The following is a 10,233-nucleotide window of genomic DNA, read 5'->3' on the forward strand; positions in this document are numbered from 1 at the left end:
CACAACTGATATGTCAAACAAAGAAAATATCGATAAGATCCTATTAAGTGAATCCAAAGGTCACATATTGCATCCATCACCTTCGTTTCATTACACTAATGTTGCGACCCTTTAATACAGTTCCTCATGTTGTGGTGACCCTGCAACCATAAAATTGTGGTGTCTCGGTTCCTAAGACCATAGGAAATATCTGTTTTCCAATGGTCTTAGGTGACTCCTGTGAAAGGGTCATTCGGTCTCCAAAGGGGTCGCAACCCACAGGTTGGGAACCACTGCTCTAAAGCAAAAAATGCAGAGATATGTTGGGTTATACTCTTAAAAGAAAAGTAAAAAATATGTACATCTACAAAGTTTGAGGTATAGAGAATTAGGCATGAGGCACAGTAAGGGAGAAGGTATATTACTTTTCTCATCCAGTGTAGCTTACTTCCAAATACAAGTTTATGCCATACATTGCATGCATATAGCCTTTGTTATTCACGTGAGGGCTCAACTAAAATGGATGTCCTAAATTGTGTATGTGCATACACTCTTGATTACTTCTCACTGAGCCTTATCACAGGTGGTGGTGGTGGTGGGGGTTGCAGCTCAGATCCGCATTCACTCCTGTTCTAGCAATGCGAAATGTGATGTTTTTTCACACCAGATCTGGAGTCACTCCTGTCTAGCAATGCAAATTCACATTAAAACGTGATGTTTTACCACACCTGGTTGCCTTTCCATTGCCCTTCCAAATTGAGGGGGAAGCAGAGTCAGTTCGATTCCAGACAAGTCATGTGATGCGGATTCAAGCAAAGCATGGTGAATGCACATTGTATTACCACACTGGAACATACTTTGAGGGTTCAACGATTTGAATCGGCACCCTTGCACATGCTCAATGGGGCTCTGGACGCTGTCCTCCTTCCCTGCCCCCTCCTTAGCTGTCATCCTTCATCAGGGTGTAGAAGCAGTCAGGGGATAATGGGATAGGTCACAGGGGGTCACTGGGGCCAGGGTCAGGCTGAAGGAGCAGTCAGGAGATGATGGGATAGGTCGCAGGTGGTCACTGGGGCCAGGATCAGACTGAAGGAGCAGTCAGGGGATGATGGGATAGGTTGCAGGGAGTCACCAGGGCCAGGATCAGGATGCAAGAGCAGGCAGGGGATGATGGGATGGGTGGCAAGGTGGCAGAGAGGACAAGATGGCATGAAGGAGGAGGAGGGGGATGAAGGAGCAGGATGCAGGGGGCCAGGGGGGGGGGGGCGCGACATCGGAGTGATCTTCCACACCAGACCAATTCGAAGTGAAATTGAAGTGAGCTTGAAAGCAAATTCTGTGAATTCACTGTTTTTTCTGATTTCACCAAAATGGGGTCACTTTGGAATCACTGCGGAAGTGCTATGGAAGGAGTGCCCATAGAAAGGAATCTCGTCTGATAACACATTCATGTTATAATGTGAGTTTGCATTGTTGGACTCGCAGTCACCCCAGATCTGAGCTGCAAAAAGCTGCAAAAAGCTCCGTGTGATAAACAGCACTGATAATTTCTAAAGGAACTCAGCTGCATATGGATCTTTGTGTTCCAAGTTTCCTGATCATTTTTGAGGGGAGCTCGGCCTCACAAGCCTAGTCTTAGGAGGCTTGTACCCTCAACCCTCCCTTAAACAGTCCATGCACCTAAGAATTTATTGATATTTGTCATCAAGTCATCATCAATTTACAATGAATGAGGGACCTCAAAGAGCACTGGTCATCAATTGCTCTTTTGAGAGCTTGCAAACTCTTGGCTTCCTTGATCGAATCAATCCACCTGTAGTGCAGTTGTCCTGTTTTCCTAATGCCTTCTGCTTCTGAGAGCCCTCTTTTAAGCCATGAAGTGTGATCGGATGGATGCTCCTTCTATATTCCTCATTCAAAGTTTAACTTTGGTCTCTTGTCACCCACCTTATCTCCCACTCTTAAGCACTTCCTTCCTTCCTTTGGATTTCTGAATAGTGGGCTGTAAGGTGCTCCAAATATGAACATGTTTGTGTGTTCTAGTTCATGTATGGCAGAGATTCTGGCAATCCCCTAAAATGAACATCTGAAGAAGAATCTCGTCACCTGAAATGCACTTCTTAGGACGAATCTTGCCACCAACCAAAAGAACCCCCCCTATTTATTCAATTCAAGGCTTCATTGTAATAAGCACCAATGCTTGCTCATTACTTCTATCAATGTCACAATTTGTACCAATGTCCATTTCCAGGGGTTGTAATTGGTTGATTTCAGAGCTTGGACAGATATTCTGCTTAATCACAGGAAGTAAAATATGCTTCTCTGTGTCTCCGACTGATGCAGTGACCAGGGATGGCATCTCTCCTCTAGATGCCTGTCTGGAGTCAGTAATGGGCTGGATGAGGGAAAACAGACTCAGCTTGAATCCAGAGAAAATGGAAGTACTCGTGATAGGTTCCCCTGGCCTGGGGATGGAGATTTGTCCACACCTGTCCTGAATGGGGTCACGCTTCCCCTGAAGGACTCAGTTCGCAGTCTGGGGGTGCTTTTGGACTCGTCACTCCACCTTACATCTCAGGTGGATGCGACAGTCAGGAGCACTTGTTATCAGCTTCGGCTGATACGCCAGCTGTGACCCTTCCTGGGCCGGGGGGGACCTTGAAACGGTGGTACATGCTCTGGTGACCTCTCGGTTGGATTTCTGTAACGCGCTCTACATGGGGCAACCCTTGTACCAAACCCGGAAGCTTCAATTAGTGCAGAATATGGCAGCTAGGTTAGTCACTGGATGCCCCAGGACTAGCCACATAACACCTATTCTGCAAGATCTTCATTGGCTGCCCATTCGCTTCCGAGCCCAATACAAGGTGTTGGTTATTACCTATAAAGCCCTAAATGGCTTGGGCCCAGGGTACTTGGAGGACCGCCTCTCCCCATATAATCCGCCCTGCACTCTCAGATCGGCCGGGAAGCAATTGTTGAGGGTTCCTAATATGAAGTACACCGTGACTGCACAGAGGGCATTTTCCAACTTGGCCCCGCAGCTTTGGAACTCTCTTCCCAGCGAGCTCTGCTCAGTTACCTCCCTTGACCTGTTCAGGAAGAAGCTGACCTACCTCTTCCAACAGGCTTTCCCCTAGGCGTTGTGACATCTGCTCTCTCCTCATTACACTAGCACTCTTAAGCTAGTTATTGTGGTGGTTTTTAATGTTTGTAATTTTTATCTTGTTTTAAAATTTGATGTATTTTCATGAGATTTTATAATGTAGATACTGTTGTAAATTGTACATTGTTTAGTACCCTTGTTGTAACCCGCTTTGATCTCCTTGAAAAAGCGGGCTATAAATAAACAGTATTATTATTATTGTTAAAACACAAATTTACTCCCCTCACTTAGGATTGTTTTCTAATGGTGGTGACAGGTGCTTAGGGGCATATGAGCCACAAAATAACTTTGGGAGCTCCTTGTGGCATATGGACCACACTTTGACCTCTGGTGCTTTAACATCAGTCCTCTTAAAACAACAGAAAAGCTTATGATTGCAATAACAATTGATTGTGGTAACAAAAAGCAGGATATAAATTAAAGTTTTTTATTATTATAGCAAAAAGTAGTGATTACATTAAAAAGTAGTGAGTCAACCTGCAGAATAAAAGAGTGTTTTATGGCAATTCTCATTCTATGGTTTATATTTATGTACTCAAGATTATGGATGGGCGGAGAAGGCAGACGGCAAATTAGTATTTTATTGTGGCATAGATATTGTGAGATTATAACTGGCGAGCAGATCTAGGAAACAGCATGACTGTTCTTTTGGGACTAGATCTACAGACCTGAGGCTTGCAGTTTCCAAAGACACTATCATCAAAGAGACATTTAAAGCCCTTATAAGTTGTTATAAGAATGTGCATCTATTGTATTGAATTGAATGGAACAGTGGATGAACATGGATGCCAACAATCATTAGGTGTAGTGGTTTGAGTGTTGGATTACAACTCTGGAGAACAGAGTTCACTTCCCAGCTCGGCCATGAAACCCACTGGGTGACCTTGGTCAAGTCACATTCTGTCAGCCTCAGAGGGATGTAAAGTCCAACCCACTCTGAACAAATCTTGTTCTGAAAACACCGACCATAGGGTCACCATAAGACAGAAACTACTTCAAGACACAAAAAAGACACAGGAGATTTAGAATCTGCATTCATTAGTGCTATAGTGGTGCTTCAAAACAAAACAAAACAAAAAAGCTCTTCCAGCTTCTTTCTGAAAACCTGTGAGTTGTTATGTCATATTCAGTCAGTAATGAACCAGCATTTTGCCTTTTGAGTCCCATTCTATCAAAAGAAATGTAGATTTTTGCTGCATTCCAGAGCTGCCTGAAAGTTGACACCTTGCCTATCTCACATGGGAGCGTAGCGGGGTGCTCCCATCAATATCGCTCAATTTGGCAAAGATTATCACACAATGTCACATGATGTCACAAATATCCCATGAATAAAGAGGAATTATAGCATTGCTTTATATTTATGGGAAAATTGTGGGACATTTGCAACATCACATGACATAATGTGATAATCTTTGCCAAATCATACTGTATTGACGGGAGTATCCCTCTGTGCTCCTGTCTCCTCCCCCCCCCCCCCCCCCCGTATGATAAACTTAAGTAGTCTTAATACACAACATATAGGGTATGCCAAAGTTGATCTAGGTTTGGATAATTTATATGACAGCTTTCAAAGACTGTGGAATATATGCAAAAATTTCACACAGAGAGGGACTGCTTCTCTGCAGCCTAGTGACAGTAACTAACTAATTAAAGGACTAAAATTATCAATTACTTTAGAACATTTTGATAACAAAAAAGGGCAACATAATTAAATTCACTTTTAAACTAAAGTGATTGAGTTAAGTAGTGATTGAGTTCAGTAGGGATTTTGTCATGCACTTACTTCCAAGGTTTCATAATTCGTTATTAAATGAATGGGCATTGTTAAGAGCCAACACATTTTATATTTCCCAACTAGTTCTTTACCAAAATTCTAGTTCTCTTGAATGTTTGCAAAACTACTACTTGTTTTTGTTGGTCTCTTAGGATAGAGGTATTACCAGTGTTCAGGTCAGAAGATAAACTACTCACTCAAAGGTAGCTGCAGTACAGGAGAGTAATCCATGTCACCTTCAGTACAGTAGATGAAAAGCAGGATATACATGTAAATAATAAATAGGTAAATACATTTCTCCAGAGAAGGGCTTTTCTTCCATACAGCAACTTAAGGTGGATCTAAGTGTAGTGATATTGCCCTGGTGGCGTAGTGGTTAAATGCCTGTACTGCAGCCATTTACTCAAAGCCACAAGGTTGCGAGTTCAAGACCAGCAAAAGGGCCCAAGCTCGACTCAGGCTTGCATCCTTCCGAGGTTGCCAAAATGAGTACCCAGACTGTTGGGGGCAAATTAGCTTACTTGCTAATTAGCTTACTTGCTGTTCACCGCTATGATCTTTGGAATAGCGGTATATAAATAAAACAAATTATTATTATTATTATTATTGCAAATGTAGCCCATTCTCTAAACATATTAGAGGAGAGCAGGGTCTGAATGGGGATTCAGCCATAGAAACCCACTGGGTGACCTTGGGCAAGTCACTCTCTCTCAGCCTCAAAGAATGGCAATGGCAAGCCCACTTTGAAGAAACTCGCCAAGAGAACTCTGTCATGAGTTTGTCTTATGGTTGCCATGACTCAGAAACAACTTGAAGACACACAACAGCAAGCACACATGTATGTGTGACTAATAATTGTTTCATTATCAGGTGGCTTTCTAAATGCAAATAGCTATAGGAATCTTTATTTTAATTCATGAGTAGAGTATGATACTTTTATCCCAAGTGAAAAGATTGTAGACTAACAAATATTAAGGTAAGTTAGAAGGGAGGGTGGTCTTCTTCTGGACACCACACCTGTTCCTCACCTTTCCAGAAATTTTGAAACTCCTCACCCTGGGAATTTTGCTGTGATCCTTATGGCAAACTTCTTCTTCCTCTTGAGAGTATAAGGGAGAGAGAAGGGGGAAGCGAGAGAAAGATTCGTGGTGGGATGAACGGAAAATAGTTTCCCCAAATTCATACTATTGTTTACTTCTCTGTTATGTTCAAAACAAGGATGACAGGGTAGGGAGGTACGGTTAAATCATGGATGGAATTTTTCTGCTTCATTTTAATAAGGCATTCAGTGCCGCCATTTCATGTAAATTAAAATGGCAATTTAATATAACAAGTTTTTAAAAAAAGATTTTATAGCTTATTAATGGTTAATTTAAACACATGTATCCTTTTCTACTAACTTGCCTGTCTATGAGTGCTGCCTTATCAGGGCACAATTAGTTATCTTGGGATTTCATATTGATTACTCAGACCCCATAGTCATTATCAGGTGACAGGAGGAACATGCTTTACTCATCCTCAATTTGGTTAGGAGGGAGGTTTCCAGTAGTAAGTCTGACTTGGCAACAAAGGTATTAAGTCTGTAACTGAATATTGGCTGCTCTAGCATACTAAATGACAATTACCCTGTGATCATTCTGCTTTGACCAGCTGGCAAGGATATGCATATGCTATCACCATGCTAATTAGGAAGAATCCTGAAAATGAGCAAACATAACAACTGGGACTCTATTTTTCAAGTAAGCAAAACCAAAAACATGCTCTGAAATTCAGAGCATGAAACTGTTTACTGTTTGTGGGCACACAAATGAAGCTGAGCTCCTCCTTCCAGGGCAAACCTGTAGTAAGCCAACTGATAAAAATATTAAGAAACATCAAGCCAGACAGGTGAAAATAACACTAAAGATGGAAAACCTGACATGAATTATCACTAACTAGCTCTGTCATAATAAATGTTTCTATTTGTAAAAATCTTGATTCAGTTAAGTAGAGTAGTTTTCTTATAAGTAATAAATCTATATCTTGGAAGACATATTACACATTGCAGCTCAGGGCACACTTGATATTCCCACTTACATAATCTGTCAGAGTTTGAAAAAGTTATTTTATGGATGACAATCCCCACGACCCACTTACCATCATAACTAATGTCCCCATACAACAGGGACAGTAGACCATAGGGTTGTCGTCCAAAGAAAACTTATCAGTGATGGATGATGGAATAGAGAGCATGATTATCAAATTTGCAGATGACAGCAAATTAAGAGGGGTAGTGAATGCCCCAGAGGACAGGATCAGAATTCAAAATCATTTTAACAGATTAGGGAGTTGGGCCAGAACTAACAAAATGAATTTCAGCACAGAGAAATGCAAAGTACTACACTTAGGCAGGAAAACCAGTTAAATGCACAATTATAGATTGGGTGACACTTGGCTTGACATCAGTATAAGCAAAAGGGATTTAGGAAACTTAGTGGACTACAGGCTGAACATGGGTCAGCAATGAAACGTGAGAGCCAAGTAAGCCAATGCAATTCTATGCTGCATCAGTAGTATAGAGTCTAGATCAAGGGAAGTAATAGTGCCACTCTATTCTGCTTTGGTTAGGCCTCACCTGAAATGCTGTATCCAGTTCTGGGCACCACAATTCAAGAGGGATATCGATAAGCTGGAGTATGTCCAGAGGAGGGCAATCAAACTGGTGAAGGGTCTGGAAACCATTCGCTATGAGAAGCCACTTAGGGAGCTGGGTATGTTTAGCCTGAAGAGGAGAAGGTTAAGGGGTGACATGACACCCTTGTTTAAATATTTGGAGGGGTGTCATATTGGACTAGGGAATGGAGCAATGGATTCAAGCTCCAGGGAAAGACATTCCCACATAAACATTAGGAAGAACTTCCTGACTGTAAGAACTGTTTGACAGTGGAATATACTGCCTTGGAGAGTTGTGGAGTTTCCTTCTTTGGAGGTTTACAAACAGAGGCTGGATGGCCATCTGTTGATTGTGTATTCCTGCATGGCATGGGATTGGACTGGATGGCCCTTGTGGTCTCTTCCAATTCTGTGATTCTATAAGAAACTCTTCCAGGTTCTGAAATCAACATCCCACACAAAACAAAAACCCCTATACTTAGACTACTAGAAGGGTTGAAGCCTTGGACTGTTCACCAGTATTGGGTCCTTGATGTGCTTGTGACTACCAGCAATGCCAGCTTCTCGGTGAATCCATTCAGGGGTTTGGTCTGAACTTTGAAGGAACCATCCAAAGTCCTGAGCATATTTTGGGGACAATTGAGCAACTGGACTAAAACCAAGAGCAGATGTGTCATGCTAGTGGCAGAGAATCCATGATTGCCCACCAGGGGGCTCACCATCACTCTTTGTGGAGTTAGTAACTTATAATGGTGAGCCCAATTTAGGCCACCACAAGTCACTATTTCTTCACTGTAGAGGTTGAAACTTTCTACTGGCCTCATGCAATGATCTCCCCCCCAACAACAATTTAGCAATTTAGTGACTAGTAGAAAGTGCAGGGAGGGGGATTGGAGAAGCATCTGGCTATGTCCCTATAGCCCATGAAAGAACAATGGGATAATCCTCTATGGGCACAGCTAGGCTGGTGGATAAAAGCACATTTGGACTGAATAAAAAGACCCAAAAGTCCCAAATTTTGCTCCTGCTCTTTCTGATTTTATTTTGCCAATCCATACACATTTTGTTAATCCAATAATACAGTCGGCCCTTCTTATACGTGGATTTTTTAAACACGGATTCAAGTATCCACGGTTTGAAAATGTTCAAAAAAAGTATAAATTTCAAATATCAAACCTTGATTTTCCATTTTTATGTCATTATATTTAATGGGGCTTGAGCATCCACGGATTTTATTATCCACAGGGGATCTTGAAACCAAACCCCAGCGTATAACAAGGGCCCACTGTATTTTTTTTTTTTTTCAGTTCCCAATATGATCAGAGACCTTTTATGCCAGCTCCCCAGGACTGTTTATTTTAACCCAGTTAGTGGTTAAGATGCCAATTCTTACTATTGTAAAACTGGAAGGTTGGCAGTTCAAGGCCCAAGTGTTGCATGATGGGGTGAGCTGCTATCACTAGTCCCAGCTTCTGTGAACCTAGCAGTTCGAAAGCATGCAAATGCAAGTAGATAAAGGGTACCATTTTGGTTGGAAAGTAACGGTGTTCAGTGCAGTCATGCTGGCCACATGACCACCGGAGTAGTCCTCAGACAACACTAGCTCTTTGGCTTAGTAACAGAGATGAGCACCACCCCTTATGGTCGTTTACAAGTAGACATTCATCTCAAGGGACTACCTTTACCTTTTTATAAAATAAGAAAGGATAAGAACAAAATATGGCACTTTTTGTTCAGTCTGGATGAGTCCCAAGATGGACAGTAAATACCATTATTCCTTCAGCAATTATATCACACATTGATAGTTACAAATACATTGTTGAGGGTCCCTGTTGAGACGCAAATGGTCTTTAAATTTCCCACCAGACACTAGAACATTTCCCGCCTTTACCTCCAAGTCAAAGAAACAAGATGCAGTTGTTTTGCTTTTTGCACCATTTCTTCCCTAGTGAATTCTCCACTCATCTTTTTTTACTACAAAGCAGAGGGACTATACCTGTACTCCACCACTACCTCCACCCCAAGCATAGCTCTTGGAATTCCCTCTGGAAAAACAAACAGAAGGAGAAGAAAGACTTCAAATCTATGAATGTTACAAAACCTTGAACATGAATGCTTCTGTAAAAATGCAGGCATTACAGTGTATTATTGGTGTATTACGGATTTATATTTCCTTTACATTTTACAATTCCTTTACATTTTTGGGGTGATGCAGTTTATTTTTCATAGCTTTCCACCCATTTCTTTTATTTGCCATGTCTTCTTTTTAATGTAAAGCGTAACCACTTATTTACATAAAATCTCTTCTTGAAGCAGTTGCATGACTTACACAGCAAGAAAATTATACCCACATAATATTTATCAAATATTTATCTACAATAACATATTCATCTTGAAGGCAGTCAACCATTTTTTTATACAAAGGGTTGGATTCTGAGAAACCATTGAGTAGGAGCCTCCCCGGAAGGGGACTGTCCCCTCCCCAGCAAACCAAACAGCAATCTGTGCTCTGTAAAATAACCCTAAACCACTATGGAATCCAGGATTTGTAGTATGATGAAGTAGTTGCATTTGTCTTCTAAAGAATTCTAGTGATGTAGTTCAAAGCCATTCATTAGAGCTCTCTAGCAAAGAATTCCAAGTACCTCACAAAGCTACAGAC

This window comes from Sceloporus undulatus, chromosome 2 (genome assembly GCF_019175285.1).
Source record: "Sceloporus undulatus isolate JIND9_A2432 ecotype Alabama chromosome 2, SceUnd_v1.1, whole genome shotgun sequence".
NCBI classification, from domain to species: Eukaryota; Metazoa; Chordata; class Lepidosauria; order Squamata; family Phrynosomatidae; genus Sceloporus; species Sceloporus undulatus.